The sequence below is a fragment of the Echiichthys vipera genome (genome assembly GCF_963691815.1).
Source record: "Echiichthys vipera genome assembly, chromosome: 15".
In the NCBI taxonomy this organism is placed as follows: Eukaryota; Metazoa; Chordata; class Actinopteri; order Perciformes; family Trachinidae; genus Echiichthys; species Echiichthys vipera.
The window spans coordinates 13,451,805-13,470,117 of NC_139840.1; positions in this window are offsets into that span (position 1 = coordinate 13,451,805).

Here is an 18,313-nt window from a genome sequence, read left to right on the forward strand (position 1 = left end):
CTAAGCACGCAGCTACTCATTGGCCATCATGGTCAGACAGTAGCATAAAATCACCCCATTAAAAGAAAGCTAAATATTGACAGAGGGTTTAGGCTTGGCTGACTGGAAGTCAACATTTAACATGTGTGAGCTGCATTGTTTGCATATTTTTTGAAAACTTAAGATGCTATTTGTGAATCTGTTATTTTGGAATCAGGTTGTGAAAAAAATCACTGTCATCCTGCCTTCTCCTGCCTCTTTAATATCACAGATGACTTGAAAACAGTTGACCCCCATCTCGGGTTGATTATTTAGCTATGACTTCACTCAACACTCCACCTCTCTCCCCTCACTGACCACCTCCTTTCCCCAGAAGACCGCTATTCTCTGGTCAGATTTACTGCAAAATGTGTGTGTTCCACCATATTTGTGAAATTCCCCATGTGTCAACCTCCAGCTCCCCTACGCAGGGCTTTGAACCTGCCCGCTAGCTCGAGAGCGCACATAAATCCAGCACACCCGATGCAGAGGAGTAGACTGTCTTTACATAGGAGCCTAATTGCTGAACTTTGCCACAGCAGAGTTTGCTAAGCTGAATGATTTGTCAAAATTCCTGTCTCTTGGTAATAAATTACCCAGCTAGGTTGGCCAGCCAGTTAACATTTTAAATGAAAATGGGTCCCATTTGGATTCTGTTGGTTGGTAACAACATTTATCTCTTTTTTAAAGGTTTAACAAGGGCACGGTTGCTTGACAACTGAGGAATGTTTTGACATTTGCGACCCTCCCCATTAATATCATAATGTACTGGCAGTGCAGAGCTGTCAAGAAACATGAAACACAGCTCTTAATCTATCATTGTCACTCTGTGAAAATATATAACATGCATTACTTATATGGCAAGAAAAGTGGACATTTTCGTGAAAATTAAATTACATCTGGAACATTTTGTTGTGATGAGTTTCATGACCACCTAGTTTGTGTGACTCTGAATTAAGCCGTTCAGGAGAATTGTGGGAAAAAGTGAGCGTGCCGTCCCATCAGAAGCCAAAGTGAGTCTTTGTTTTGACTTGGAGTTCGCTTTGCACTTGGACTGACCCTCTAACAAACTGACTTAGCTTAGTAACAGTGTTGGCTCACTCTCACTGTTCTTTTTGCTCATTTCCATTTTGTCTATCCTTACTTAGTCAGCTTCTTAAGCCTGTCTATGAATTTTAATATAACCCTGCTTTATTGCATTGGCAGAGCACATGCTGTAATACTGCAGCCAGCATGCATGTTCATTTGCTACTACTTCTACTCCACTACATTTCAGACGGAAATACAAAAAATATATATTTTATTTCACCACATTTTTGTGACACCTGTAGGAGTTACCTAACGATTTAAAATATAAAACTGATTATTAGCTTATAATGACTGATTGTTACAGAATAAAACACCTAACATAGCTCCATTTCCACCAGCTACAACATTAAAGTGTGACTGAGAGTGACATTCAGCCTTTAAAATGAGTTGAATAATGTTTTCTGTCCCTCTGGAGGAGCTTCATCAAGTCTGACAAAATAACCCTCATGATGTTGGGCTTGTGGACTATGAATTAGTAATGAAATGATGCTGGTTGCATTATGGGAAATGTACATACCCCTTCCTCTGTTACTTCGATTTGGACAACTCTTTTGTCAATTTGCCTCATGTAAATCCCCCAACTTTTTGAAAGTGCATTCTGTTTACGTACACATGTAGGTGCATAATAATAAAACAGCATTCACTAGTTTTACTTTGACACATTAATTTAATTTTGCTAAAATGTCTGTATTTCTAAGTACATAATGAATATAGGACTTTTACTTGTATTGAAGTATTGTACTTTGAAGTTTACTTTTAATAAAGAAAAATATTTTGATTCTTTTTCAGGACTGAAAAAATGCCTACTTCTGTTTTCAAAAAGTTCTAAACAGAATATAATGAATTGTCAATCAATATTGTCAGCTCTTTGGTGTATACCCCTCTTTGGAGTACACATTTCTCACATTTTGACTGTATTTAAATCACTGTAATGTATGTACTATAAAATTAAGACATCATATCATATCAGTCACGATTGTGCTACATATAGATCTTCCATAATGTTTGTCTTTTAAACTCATATGTTCTTGATCTGCACTCTGCTGGGCTTATCCACAGGTTTTCCAGTTTTCCAGCCACATCAAACTGGGAGCCAAGATTCTTCACCCCGAGTTCCTCATGAGTGAAGCACTTTGTGCTCCGGGCTCAAAATAGCATGCAGCTCTCAATTATTGGGTAAGGAGCAAACACAGGTGTGGAATCCCAACCACCACCACTGGTGCCCCCACCACAGAATAAAGCCACTCTTGTCCCAAAGAGCCTGACAAGGAAGGCTAGATCCATGCCAGGCTTTGAACTGCAAAGACCACTTGCCTGTTTGGTGCCGGAGCTAAAAGGGACCTTTTAAAGGTGTAGAAATGAAACGCCCGACATCAATCATGCATTTCCACCTCTGAATTATGCAGCAGTCCCTGTTGCCTGCTGACTCCCATTCCCCTCCATGTATGTGTGTGTGTGTGTGTGTGTATGTTGATGATGATGATGATGATGATGATGATGATGATGATATTGTCTGAGCTGAGGTTAAAAAACTTTTTGGGGGGCTTATTAAAAACTTCAGTTGAATAATCACATCCCTTATGATCTCATCTCATCTCATCTCATCTTCATCGGCTTATCCGGGGTCGGGTCATGGGGGCAGCAGCTTTAGCAGGGGACCCCAAACTCCCGTTTCCCCGGCCACATTAACCAGCTCTAACCGGGGGATCCGGCGTTCCCAGGCCAGTGTGGAGATATAATCTCTCCACCTAGTCCTGGGTCTTCCCCGAAGCCTCCTCCCAGCTTTACGTGCCTGGAACACCTCTCTAGTGAGGCGCCCTTAGAGGCATCCTTACTAGATGCCCGAACCACCTCAACTGGCTCCTTTCAACGCAAAGGAGCAGCGGCTCTACTCCGAGTTCCTCACGGATGGCTGAACTTCTCATGACCCAGCTTTCATGACCATAGGTGAGGGTAGGAACAAAGATTGACCCGGCTGAAATCAAAAATGCCTTTCTTAAATCCTTGATATAGATTTGTTGAAGAAAGAAGGTCCAAACACATATGCTATAACAATAATAAGCCGTATAATTCTTCCTTCCAGCATAGCAGTAGTGTGTGTGGAGGTGGGAGGGGGGCGACAAAGAGCAGAGCTCAGTGGTGTCTACCACAGACAATGAGTGCTCTGTTTGGCTGGCTGTGATACTGCTGGTGTGGATCAGGTGGCCCCGCTTAATTCCAGGTTCTTGGCCTCACTCCTGCTGCTCTGCTTTTCTCTTCTCAGCACGTGTTTTGCATTTATTGGGCAACCAGGTTCATCCTGTGAGATGAGTTTCAGCATGCTGACCGACACTGTGCACAGATGGATTGCTAACTAACTGACTCAAATCAGAAGATGTGGACCTCGTCACACAACCAGGTGTTTAAAGTAATATGTGGCGGTCACTTACTTACATATCTATAGAATAAAAACATATGACAATAAGGGCAAAGAAGGTCATGTAACTACTTTAACTACTTAAATTTTGAATGAGATGATACATTAGAGAATGAGTTATTTGTTTATTGGTTGCTAAACTATTTAATTCTATTTTAATCTAATATCATTTAATATCACTTTTGTATTATTTCTATTAGGAAAACATTCTCCTGCTCAGGGATTGTGGGAAAAATTACATTCATCAGAAAATTGCGGGGCACAGAAGAACAAGCATTACATTAATCCATTAATTATTATGTTAACTTTTCGTAAGTGGGAGACAAAGCCCTTCACTGAAATCTATTTTTACAGTAAAATAATGACAGCGGATTCTGCGTCTTAGTTTCAGAGAGCAGTCCGCAGCCAAAAGATCTGTGTAGTTGTGTGTGGCCCACACAGGAAATTAAGAAACCTCTGCAGCTTTAAGCATATTTGTGTCTGAATTATCTTGGAACAGTGGATTTAAACAAAAGTGAAACAAGGTTCAGCATGCGCTCGTTCTGGGCATGTGTGGTCAGTAACGGAATGTGAATCTTATTTAGAGGTTTAAAGTTCACACATCAATGAATACAATTGTGTGTTATCTTCCCAAAGATTTTATATTTTCAATTAATTGTGTAATGTATCTAAATTGATCTTCTGTGCGACCTTAACCTGTTTTAACATGTCATTGCATCCTAATATGATAAATGAGTATTTAATGATTGAATACTTGTTTAATGACTACTACTTCATAAGAAAAAAAGGAAACAAGGAAATCTTGCTTCCTGACATACATTTTTTTGAAGATGACACTAATAATTGCGCATTCTTCAAGTTGGATTAAAGTACCACTGGCTACTGAGTGTGTGACAGATAACAGTGTAAAGCTGCTTATATTTGGAGAACCAGAATAAAACATACACCCACGTACACATGTGAGAATAAAAGTGACGTCAGTGAGTGCTAGGGCTGCCAGGGACCCAACAGAAACAAGACTTATTTATGTTAGGGAGAAATATGAGGGGCAGAAGGAAGATGAGACGGATACCCCTTTGAAAGAGCCAATCACTGCAAGTTCATCACAGTCTTCTCACTGCCGTGCACAGCAGATACAGTACGCTGCAGCCGGCAAGTGTCCATCCTCTGTGGGCAGGGATTTACACAGATGGTTCTTATATCAGTGGATTAGAGTGCATGTTTCCTCAATAAGTGAAAGAAACAAAGGCTTCACTGAATTTATGATGTCTTAATTGAGGAGACCTATGTCAATGTGTATTTGTGTGTGGATGAACCAGGATTTTTATTTTGTTTTATCAGTGGAGCTTTTATGTGGGGTTAGATATTTACAAACCAAAATCCTCAGGTAGGTTCCCTACACTTCCAAAGCACATTGTATGTATTGTATCCTGTAACATACACACACACACACACACACACACACACACACACACACACACACACAAACACACACACATATATATATATATATATAAATATATATATATATATATATATATATATATATTTATATTATTTTTGAGGTTGGAAATTGCATTAAAAGGGCTATAGTGAAACAGAACAATATAACATTTAATGTAGAATAAAATGTTCTTTGAAAGGATAAGTATTTATAATACTGTATGTTTTTTTGTAAAAATGCCTGTGTGCCTCCTGGGATTGGCCGGATGTTTGGCATGAAGTATAAAATAAATAGCTACGTTTAAAATACAGTTAATACAATTCAACCCTGATATAAAGTGTTGTATTATGGCAAACATTTAAAGTCTTAGACTTACAGTATGCCATGCTGTATATTGCTAAATTTTTCCTTTCTTCTAATTTTTCTATTTTTCTACTTTTTTTAAATCATGTTTATAAATGTCTTTTTATACTAAGTTGCATTTTTTTAAATCTTATATTAATGCCTTTTTAAGTTGTATGTAAAACACTTTTTTACATACAACTATTAAAGAATTGTTTTGTTGTTGAAATGTACTATACCAATAAAACATATCATAAATTGATAAAAGGAAACATATGCGCAGCTTGTATTTACACATGTTTATAGTATGCTCAAATTAAAGATAATATTATATAATAATATTACATTATAATTGTGTATTTTTTTACCTAAACACATGGAGACAATACACAAGACAATATATTTCATATGTTGGTAAAGGATTTTTTTAAATTTAATATATTCTGGTTGTATCTGCAGATGTTGATACATCTGTGAATCTGTGACGACTATTGATTAAAAGTAAATAAACATGTTTTAAAATGCCCTACATGTCCTCAAAAGCCGTGCAAATGTCATCTAAAATATCTGCCACATGTAGGAATAACTTGTATACATTAAACTTTACTTGTCTCAGACTGTTAACAGTGGTGGTGTAGCTGCCTGGACTCCCTGTGCCCTCTAAGGTGAGCTCTGTCTCCACCAGGCGAAGGGGACCATGGGAAAGCTCACATGCCGATTAATCACGGCTAATGAGCTGGAACAGTGTAGCTCGAGCTGCCTTCCATGACCATCTAACCTCACTCACACGCACGCAGGCACGCAGGCACGCAGGCACGCAGGCACGCAGGCACACACAGACACACACACACACACACACACACACACATACACACACACATAATGTCAGACATGGACAAACGTGTGAAGGGCAGAATAACAGCCACATTTTTACTTGTAGTGTCTGCCATTACATTTAAACATGATCCATAATAGAGAAGACACATATTTTGCTGTAGGTGAAGGCAGCATTATCATGATTAAAATATTACTTTTATATCATTTATATCTTAGATTAGATACAATTAGTCCTTTTTTAATTACATGGATAAATCATGTTAAAGATTAAAGTAAAAAAAAAAAACAGTCCATCTAAGATTTTTCTAGTAAAAAGAAAAAAGGATTTCTGCCAAATTTCTTTCTTCATTAATGTTAACAAAGTTGCCAACTTACCATTGTGTATTCACAGCTCTTGGCATCAAAGTGACCCCTGTAACCAGTGGGTTGTAATGAACAGAGTTCAAACAAACAAGAAAGCAGAGTGATGAATGAAAGAAGCAGGAAAACAGAAAAATGTGATGTCACGTATGAAAGTGACGAATGACAAAGTTGATGTTGACACACATACTCAAAGTATATATTTTTCAGTGCTGAAGGGCATCCCATGGTAAAATGTATGACTCCATTATGTGTGGGTAAGAATTGAATCTCTCCATATAATACACTCTTAAAAGTCTATTATTTGCTTTATATATTCTGCCTAATACCCAGTTATCACATAAAAAACTAAGTGAACCAAAGTGGCGTAAGCGCAAAAAATAATAAAAACATCACCCCTTTTAAGGTCCTACATGGTGCAGCTGTTATTATTTCATGTTACACATGGCATACATAATGTGGTTTCTTGACCTCTTTCTGGCTATTGAGGAAGCTACAGCTGTTTGCCTCTTACTGTAACAGTAACCCTTGTGGCACATATATCTTAACTGACGCTTGTGAGTGCACATTTCAGTTATCATTCCTGGAGGCACATATATCTTTAGTGTGACTTCTGTTGCGTCCCTTGTCCTTGAACCCTGACAGGTGATGCGACAGAGAAACCGGGGAATGTGATTGTCATTTAAATTCTTGCTGTTCTGAAAATAGATCCATTTGTTATGTGATTACGGTCTCTGTGGGTGGAGGTCAAGATGGTTTGGTGGTCTGTATGTGATAGAGAGCTATTCAATAAGCTGTAAATCATCATGGGTAGAAGTGCTAAGGTAACGGGTGTGGCCTTATTCCACAAAATCATCTCATTATGAAACCTCTTTCTGGGATTACATGTTAAGATGTGGCCCGATGCCCACATTAAATAAGGTATCCAAGCCTGCAGACTGCACTGTGGAATGTATACCTGAGCAGCGTCACATACAAGCACTTATGGATATACACACACCTAAAGATACTCGCTTTTAAAGACAACACACCTGTCTGCAGTTTCAAAAGTGACGAATGGAAACTTCAGTAAGTGATCCCTCCCAGAAATCTGTGGTATGGGTGTTCATGCATATGTCATCCAAATAAAGGAAGATTTAGCCAAATACACCAACTGCTTGTGGCACATATCCCACTGTGCAGCACCCAAGCCACAGGAAACCTCCCACCATAACATGCTGTAGTTAAGATGTTATTCTGAGTTTATCTGCTACAGTAGCGTCACAGTCTTGAGGGTTTAAATTTGGTTTATGGAATCAATCTTTAATTTGAGGACAGATGTGAAGGGTTTTGTCCACCAAATAATGATAGATATACATTCCCCATTCAAATAAGTAAGAACTTGTAGTTGCTCACGCCAGCAAATGCGTTGACTCGGTATCACCAACAAGCTTGAGTAAAAACATCCATCTGCATCCATACAACCTCATTATTCTCAAATCAACCCATGCCATTAGTTCCATCAGTGTGGGAAGAGGGGAGGGTGGGGTGACCTATCTGGTGTGTTTCTAATATCTCCCCAAAAATCCCTGTGGGAAGAATCGTCTTGGGTGTTCCAGGGTGGATTCTGGTGTTGTTATATTTAACGGGTTCCCAGCGCAGAAAAGCAGGAAGAAGAAAGAAGAGGAAAAGAGAGGAAGAAAGAGAGCTGTGTGATGGCGAGCTGACTGCAGCGTATTGGCCTGACCTGGAGGAAAAAGCACCCTCTGTGCATGGATTTGGGTAAGAGCTACGTTGCCCTTTTTCTTCTTCTCTCACCCTCCTTTTTCCCTTTCTTGGTGGGGAGGAGGGATGTAGGTAATGAAGCTTAAGTGAGCCTGGTGTCTGGTAATGTAATATACACAAAGCCCTTGTCAGGTCTGGATCCAATAATGTGTCATTTACCACGTCTGGAACAGATTGGCCCAGATGATCGAAGTGAACCTTTGCCCGGGTGAAAGTACTCAGCATCCCTTGGCCTGGAGGCCTTACAAGCAGGCCCATCTCCCTTGCACCTTTCACCTCCGCCCACCCTTCTCTTGCAAAAGCCAAGGCATGCTTCCAATGAGATAGTTCGTATGACGTTTTCTGTGAACAGGTTAGACAGTTTGTCTCGGCTGCGTCATTCATACCTTTTGAAAATGCTAAAGTTGTCTTCAGTAAGCAGTCCCGTGTTGGAAGTGTGAAGAAGGTATTGAACTGAATTTGCAGAGACTCAACATCCTGCCTATTGTCACACCAAGGCACAGATCCCAGAACATGGGCTTTGGGCACAACACTCCCATGTCCGTCAGATGATTCTTATACTTGAAAAAGCACTTTAAAGCATCCAGTAGCATTAAGGCAATTGGAAACAAACTCAAGGAACAACACATTGTCACAAAACCTCAAATAATAACCATTATTCAAGGTCAGCATCACAGGGGTCACTCTCATAATCAAGCCTTTGTGCTGAGTCAAGTTCTCTTCCCATTAATGATGGGATCCAGCAGGGGTCTATTCTTGGCCCATTGCTATTTCCATTACACATAAATAATATTATTCCTCCTATTCCCTCAATGTCAGTTTTTTTAAGATGAAACAGTTATATATGCCCCTGGCTCTTGTCCCCCCCATCCTCCAAATATAGAAAAGATCAAGTGCAGTAGATGTTTTGCTCTTCATCTACCAATATATATGACAATCTAACAAAACTTTAAACGGTATCTCCACCTCTTTTGCCGCTCTTTTAAAGTCATACTTAAACATTTTACATAAACATGTTTATTTTTTGACCTAAACCATGTATCCATAAAGTTTAATTATTTATTCATTATTTTGTTTAATATTATTTTCTTCTCTCTTGTAAATCTTGTAGCTACAGTTATTTCTAAAAATTAACCAACCAAAGATATTTTCCCATATGTACTGCATATGCTAACCATAGAAGAACTAGTTTCAATGCAATTAACTAGATTTCATTCCTCTTGGAGATTCTTCTTAATTGCTGGTTGTCTAGCATTTAATGTGTTGCTCTTTCATGCTGGTAGTATGGTTGTCTGACTATGAATGCTTTTTGTTCTCAAGTCTCTCTTGAAAAATAAATCTTGATCTCAGTGAGACTACCTGATTAAATGAAGTTACTAATAGTAGCCCGCATTGATGATTAGTTTAGATGTCCATTTGTATATATGTAAATAATTGTCGACACTTTAAAAGAGTAAAGTATTTGCAAGATAATTACATGAATCACCTAATCTCCATGTTTGAGTAACTGCTTGAGTTTTAGAAGGTTTTGTGCTGGCTAAGTTCAGAGGGCATGTTTGCTCAGGTAGATTGGGTAACTTTGTGAGTTCTGTTTATAAGTCACAAATGGCTATGCTACTTGCCTATTAGTAAAAGGTTTCAGTTTATGATTTACATGTTAGCAGCAAGGACTTTATGGGTTTGTGCAGTTCTGTTTTCAATTCAGGTCAAAATTGAGTGGTAAAACCAAACTGAACCCAATCAAATTTCGGATCAGATTTAATTCCAATTATTTGATATTTGGCGGTAAATATTACTGCCACTCTCAGACTGGGCAAGAACAGCTATTTCTCATTTCAAAAATTAAGCCAGCCATCATGAAGTTTCCCTCACTTGGGGCTTGTGTTTTCACAGGCACCAGGGTGGGCATAAGGTATGAGATCATGTTGCTAATGACTGGTGGTAGTGGACTGTGTTTTAGAAAAGCAGCTTATCAGCAATTTGTAGCTAAGGGAGAGTGTATTTGCTCACACTGGTAATTACAAAAGCAGGGGCCAAATGGAGTTGCAGAAGAGCAGGAAGTGCAGGGCTAGAAGGGCATGTGTTTGAATTGCACTTCGTCCCTGGTTGCCTGGGTCCTGGGTGCAGCCCTGGGCCCACACAGAGAGTGGGGGGCCCTGGAGGTCTACAGCTGTGGATGAGAGAGAGAGAGAGAAAAAAGCCAAAGAGAGATGCTTGGTGTGGAGGTAGGTTTAGAATAGGTGCAGCTTTATTCCTCTGGCTTTTGCTCATTGTGAGGAGCCTCTTTACCCGTTTTCCTCAGTGGTTCAGATTTAATATATACTATTTTTTTTCCAAAATTACTAGCCTGTGGGAAAGTGGACAGCAGTGAGACATAATGAATGAGAGAAAGGCTGTGGCTATTTATATCTTTTCACCTTCCTCACTCCCAGAGGAAATTCCTAAAAATGTATGCATTTTGACTAAGCTAGACACAGAGGATGAATAAAAGGTGAAAGCAGGGAATACAGAAAAGATTTCTGTTTTTTAAACTCCCACCCCTCCTATTACATACTCCAAATGTGTAATGTTGTGCTCACAGGCGGAGTCATCTGGAGGCTCCTCAGGAGTATTGTAGCTCCCTTCCATGGCACAGTCTCTGATTTAGTACTGTTAATAAACATGATGTAGTGCTTAAAGTGATTGCTCAGACAGGAATGTTTCTTTTTTACTTCTCTTTTTCATACCTACACACAGTTTCACATGTTTGCATGTGGCGGTGAGAGAGGAAGAAAACGTGGGACCGTATGGTTTATTTCAGAACCTCACTGCTTTAATTATTTAAGTAGAGGACACAGAAAAATATTTTGGGGCAAATTTAGCACTGGGAAATGCCACCTCCATTTTTTAGAATTATTATTGGGCCTCCCATTCTGTCCTGTTGCTTTCTGGAGCAAATCCAGCAACTTGTTGGATCAGAACACCAAGGTGACAGGGCTCAGACTTTAATTATACTTCATCCAGTTAATTCTGTGGTATTTTTTATTCTGTTTTACTTGTAATGCACATCTATTGTTGTTGTGTAATACCATACCAGTGTAAGGTTCACTGTCACAGGTTGTTGTCACAGTCAAAAGAAACTGCATAATACCTGCAGCCTTGAGGAAAGTCAAGGTTTTGCTCTTTTATGTACACAGCTTTTGTGCTTAAAAGAAATCATTTTTTCTGATCATGCTCGGCAGGGATCTCTCACTAATAAAAATATAATTTGCCTGTTTCAAGCATCCTCAAAAGCAAACCAACAAGCTGGATTTATGATGTGCCTGCCAGCTTCTCCCTGGTGCAAATCTTCCAGCAACATGCTCCCGGCACAGAGCCCACATGGCCAGCCACAGCTGGCTCTTATTACAAACCCATACAGTAGCCATTCTTTTTCACTTACCCCCCTCCCTGTTTGGTGACGCTTATTAGAAATGTAACATACTAGTCTGGGAGTTTGTTACAGATTTATGCGTCACAGGTGCTCCCTTTAAAAAGCAAAGCATGCAAGGGTTACCGTACAATCTGCACCAAGACAACGTATCCACATGTAAGAAGGGAGGAGTGTGACTAACACTGTATTTTTAATGCTAGATTGTAAATAAAAGTATGTGTACTGATATTGGAATGCTGATTCTGGAGTGACCCAGGTTGATGAGAAATATGCATTTAAGATGCACAAAGATTTGTGACTTTCTCACGAGCCCAAGAGTAACAATTAATGAGGATACATTTAGCAAAATCTCGCATAGTTTTAGAAATGTGTTTGGTCATATTGAGTGAAAATGTTGTTATGTAATGTTTTTTAAAGTACTTTTATAGTGTTTGTTTAAAAAGTTAGATGCATTTGTATAGAAGTAAACATATGTCAAATAAATTATTTAATTTCTCATTCTATATTAAGAACTATCTCTTACCATTTTACCCTGGACTTATTCCATGAGAAGTATGGCTTGACATAGCGTGAATTTTGTGGAAAAAAAAAGTATTTTAAGCACATTTTTCATTTTTCTTTGTGAAATACTGCAATAGTGGATTTTAATGCTCAGTAATATGAGCATTTACTTTCCACTTTAAGGATTGTTTGTATTCGAATGAATTTCCAGAGCTGCGTCTTGATGGACTTTGACTGGTACCTGGTGTGTCTGCTGCCTGTCTGTCAACACCAGATACCCTGAGCGTGAGCCGGTGTGCCGCCAGACCGTTTCACCCAGAGTCTGTAACTGCCGCCAACACGTAGGGCTGGATCACACTCCTGTCCAGAACACATAACGGGGTCTTGAAATTGCTCCTGGCTGACTGCTGGCTCTGAGCTTGCATGTACACATTAGGAAACAGAGAGCATTCTTGCCCAAGCTACACAACATGTGACCAAAGGTGATGAGTTCATGGACTGAGCTTTGAGTCGTAAGCCGGGCTTCTGACAATGTCTGTCTCTTTCAATCTCTGCCTCTGTCTTCAAGTTTCATAGGACACTCTCCCTCAGAAACTGCCATCCCCTGCCCCTGTCTCGACTTCTCACTTTGTCTCCACGCTCAGCTACACTTCTCCAGTTACTTGGCACCACACCTCCTGGTTGTTATCCCCTCATCCTCTCTCCTTTGACTCCATCCCCACCCTCTCATGCTGAGGTGGGGGACACTCAATGCCTTTAATGTGGCCTTGGCCCCATGTTCCTCCTGCCTGTCTGGCTGATCTGGGAGCAGTGGGTCACAGCTCCAGTCTGGTTGATTGATGGCAGTGATGGCCTCTCCTCTCACCCTCCACGCCCTACCCCCGGCTAGGCGGACAGCATAGCGTTTCATGAGCTCATCTGTGTGGCGCCCAGGAGCTGCACCTCAAACGCAGGCACCACTCTTGTCTCGTCCCACAAGGACTCCCTGGGGGACACAAAGCATATGTGACCTCCCTTTACCCAGCCTGCAACCCCATCTCGACATGACCCTCCAGTACCCTCACTGTATCATCATTGTCTCCATGCTCAATCCCTGTAACTCTTTAACCAGAATATATATTTATATATATATTTCTGGTTAAAGAGTTAAAGGTTGACTGTCATATATATATGAATATTTATATATATATATATATATATATATGTATATATATTATATTGGATGATTCTGCAAAACCCCAGTTTTCATTTAATGACAACAACTTAAAATACATAAATAAAAAAATCTACAATATATTTATTGTTAAGTTCTCTTCAAAAATAGGAGAAGTCAACGGCAGTTGCATCAAATTTTCTGAACCATTCAATTCTGCTCCCAGGTGTTCTGAATGATGTATCCCACTTGATCATAATTGTTTATTAGTTTAATTGACGCACCCTTAACAGATTTCACCACAAAAAAGGGCTGTAAGAAAAAGAACTTCAGCAGGATTGTAATCAACATGTTAAGTAGACCTAAACAAAGTAAACTAAAAGTTATTTTCCAGAACATCAGTACTGGTGTTACAGGAAGATCAAAAACATATAAATAAAAAAATAATAATTAGATACATAAATATAATAAGATATAGTAACTGAAATTTGATTATACGATAGGATAATATTTATTGCAATGTGCACAACATTTAAAAGAAGCAGCTGTTGCGCTCCCTCTAACAATGCTCATTAAATATGTTTTAAAAGAGAAAATCACAGTTAGGTAATAGCAAAATGAGAATCCAAGACAAAATGATAGAGTTGAATTATAGGGATAAATATAAACATAATAAAATATGATTAAAGTATAATATACATATATGAAGTGAAAGTACTATTAACTGAAAGTAAACAGAATGGTAACAGCGGTAAATGTAAAGGCATAACGAGAAGTTATATACAGAGGTGTAAATAGTTTGTATGAACAGTATAGTTTAGAAGGTAAAATGACGAGTGATGAGTGATTAGTGAGGAGTTTTAACATGCAGGGACTGTGACTGTACAATTTGTGGAGAAGATGTTTTTTCTTGTCTTGGTAAGAGTGCTCTCAACCACTTGTAAAGTTTTGAGAAGAGCACAAATCAGAAAACTCTGGTGAATCCCAGAAATCAAAAATTAAAACAAGTTGTAGATATTAATAAAAATAAGAGAAAATGTTTCTGTATAATGCTTCTTCCATGAGGCCCAATGTCTCTCTAATAACATCACCTGACTTCCTCCTTTGCTCCAGTCATATGGCCACTTAAGGGCTTTGTCCCTTGAAAGCATTTTGGGGCACTTGCTAAAACGACTGATGCTGTTTTTCTTGGTCAGTCTCATCAGACAATATCAATAATAATAAAATCATAATAACTCAAATTTTAGTTAAAAAGCAACAGTCAAATGTCATGATGTATCCCAGTTATTGGGGATTAATTAATTACATAACCTTCTCACATCCTCTTGAATATGTTTGGATTACAGTTTGTTTTGCCTTCAATGGTCCAAAACCCCAAAAATTCAAATGTTGAATCAGTTATGAAAATAGTTGGAAATTAATTTTATTTGGCCTTTACTAACTGATCCATCGCCTTATCGCCCTAACGCACTCACCCTTTCATCCAGCTGCCCACCTTACCTTAAACTCCCCTCAGGAAGCCGGGAAAGGCTTGTCCTCCTCCTGCGTACATAACATTCCAAGTGGGAAGGAATCTGAGGACACTGCATCACCTAATCTCTCCGATCGAAGCAGCACCTGTCGGGGCAGCGCTGTAGCGGAGGGGGGAAAAAATCCAGATCAGTGGCAGATCTGTGTTGACCTGATACATCTCCCTCTATATCAGATAGTGCCGGCTGCTTCTCGACAACCACTAATCAATTTGGACAGACAGGATTGATGACGGAAAACTTTATGTAGACATATTTATGTCGTTATTCTCTTATATTTGATTTGAAAATATAAAGACTCTAACCAGTTGTAGTGTAGAATTTTTTTTTAAGAAATATTATAATTTTATGGAAACACTGGAGCCTGATGGCTGTGAGGGCATTGCTGAGGGAGACATATGACCCAAATGAAACTAGATCATTCATGTAAGAATAGAGCACCAATGAAAAGACATACAATACAGTCTACAGGACCTGACAACAAATCAAATATCTCACCCAGCTGTTCCCGAGGTGACCATGTGCTGAGGAGGACCCTGAGATAGACTGTGAGCAGGGACATAAATCACAGAGGACGCTGCAGTTGCTGCTTTTGTCTGCACTCGGTGAAGACATCAAGATTTTTTTTTTTTCTTGCCAGAGCTTCTTATGTCATTAGACCTGTTTGTGTTATTGTTCTATTTACACTTCGGTTTTGTAAATGGGCCTCTCAGTGGAATATCGTGTGCTGCTTATAAGCACTTCTGCTTCTTAAAAGTAATCCACTACAACGTCTGTTCAATTAGAGCTGACAAACAAAGGATTTTAAAAAAGCTAAGATAACAAGCTTGTTTATTAGTTTCAAATCAATTCTAAAACTGGAGTCTATGATTAATGTTCACCACTGACCTCTGAAAATTGACTATGTGATATGCCACATGTGTTCTTTGTGTAGACTACAGTATGAGTGTACTCATGCTCTGGTTCATCTTGATAAATGATCTGGATTGCTCTTGGAGTGAGATTGTTAATGTGGCCAGAGGAGGTCTAGTTTTTCCTCTTGTCCAAGGTTATTCAAACTAAACCAACCATTCCTTTAAATGTCTCAAATCCCTTACAGCGTGGGCCACAGCCTTAATGCCTGACAGAGGAACGCTGCTTTGCATGTAGCCTGATTATTATCTGCTACACAAATTGCTAGCAGCTGGGTTGTTCATGGTTTGACGGTCCCATAGTTTATGTATTGAAACTGTTGGAATGTGGACAATTACCACTTTCACTTTCTCACAAAAACCCTAATACAGTTTACACAAACTATTCTCTTGAAAATCCTACTTTAAAGGGCTTTATGAGCCTCCAGGGCTGGTTCAAGTAGATAAAGAATTTGCTTCCCATTTCATACAGCTTTCAGGTAGCAAGGACAAACAAAAGAAAAGACCATTTTTCATGCAGATAGAGAATTTTTTTCATATACGTTCACTTGCAACATGCAAGTCCTAATTGAGTTTTAACAAGTCTTGATGTAGGTGAAATATGTTGTACCACCCACCACTAAGGTCTGCTGAAGGTTAAATTTTGCCAGACTTTATGCTGGACGACTATATCTCTGTTGTGATTTAGGGGTCACAAGAAAGAGGAAACCGCAAAGAGGTTAGCCAGCAACCTCAGAGTTTTTGCTGCCCATCATATGCTGATTTGTCACACTGCACAATATGGCAAAGCTATGTTCCAGCAAAACAAGGCAAAATGTTGGTGGATAAATGAGAAATTTAAAGTGTTATTTATTGAATAATCCCAATTGCTCATTAAAGTAAGAAAGAAAAAACACTTAGGATAATTACAAGAGCAAGAATTGATCCATCTTTTGAAATACAATAGCATAATAATGAAGTACATTTAATATGGAAAATCTTATTTAGATTTTCAGAGCAAAGAAGGAGAAAAGGAGAGGAGAAATGGACTGAAAGGAGTCAAGTTGTCTTCGTCTAAAGCTGCTGAGCACCTTGCGAGCGGTCGAACAGTTTAACCTATAATTACTACAATTAAAATAATACTCATATTAACAAAGAAAAATTGCTTCCAAATGTTCTTTCACATGCGCAAGAAAAGAAAAACAAAAAACACATGGGCACGGTTCAGCTTCAGAATTTTGGCACCAGAAGATGACGTGTCAAATCTGAATTAAACTTGCATATTAATCAGTAACTGTAGCAGTTTTATGATACAATACACCATACAAGAACAATTTCTACTGTATGACAGTGTGTTTTTTGCAGTCTGACTTCATTGTAAGTCCAAGCATCAGGATTCATGCTTTTATTTGGCGATAGAGATATATGCAGGCACTCTCACAGTGCATGGTGGGAATTCCCCATGTACTTTGTTGGATATGAATCCAGAGGAAAATATATTCAATGTGTCTCAAACCACTAAGAGGATTCAGAAAGTTGTACATGGACCGCATAACTAAAAGGTCAAGGCAGGGAGTGGAAAACAAGATGGGGTGTGAACACAACACAATGTGTGTGTGTGTGTGTGTGTGTGTGTGTGTGTGTGTGTGTGTGTGTGTGTGTGTGTGTGTGTGTGTGTGTGTGTGTGTGTGCGCGTGCGTGTGCTCGGATTAAGGAGATTCAGTGATTGATCATTTCCATTCTAATCTCAGACTTAATTTGTCTCTCTTGGGACAGTGAGTAAGGTACAGTGAGGGAAAATACAGTAAATATTGCACATACCACCCTCTACGTGTCTACCTTTTTTTGCAAGGAAAATTGCAGGGGTTGACATCAAAGTCCAAAGTACACTGCCGAAATCAAAATGTCAGCCGTATGCCCTATAAAAATCACTGGACCCCTCACTCCTGTGTTGAAGAGAAACAAGGGAGACTCCAAAGTCAACACAATCTTCTCTCTTTCTTGAGAAAGAAAAAAGCCAACTCGCAGGTTTTGCCCTTTTGCTGCTCATAGACTAAGGAGAGCTGTTAAAGAGACCTCCAGCGGTATTACTGATTGAAGATATATTTTTTTTCATCTGGCAATAACGACCTCATGTCCAGTAAGTGCTCTCCCAGTGAAGTATTGATGTAGAGGCCTGTTTTGCTGAGGAGTGTGAGGGAGTGATCAGAGGAGTCCTGTGGACAAAATTGCACTTCTGACCCTGGACATCGGTGATTGATGTCAAATGTGACCATGAAACCCAACAGGGGTTGTTGTACTTTTGATTTTATTGGCCACCATGTCAGGCTGTCTGTTCTCTGTGGTTAAAAAGACCTGCATGGCTACAGTATACATCTGTATAGAGACACTGCTGAACAACAGTATAATGATACGTTAGGGTTTGGTAAATTGAATTCCTCTCCTATTTGTAGAGACAACAATATACAGAGCGATTCCCATATGACTCTCATCTGACCACAGTGATATGGGATATTATGCCCTGGGTTATTCTAAGTTATACTATGAGATAAAACTCA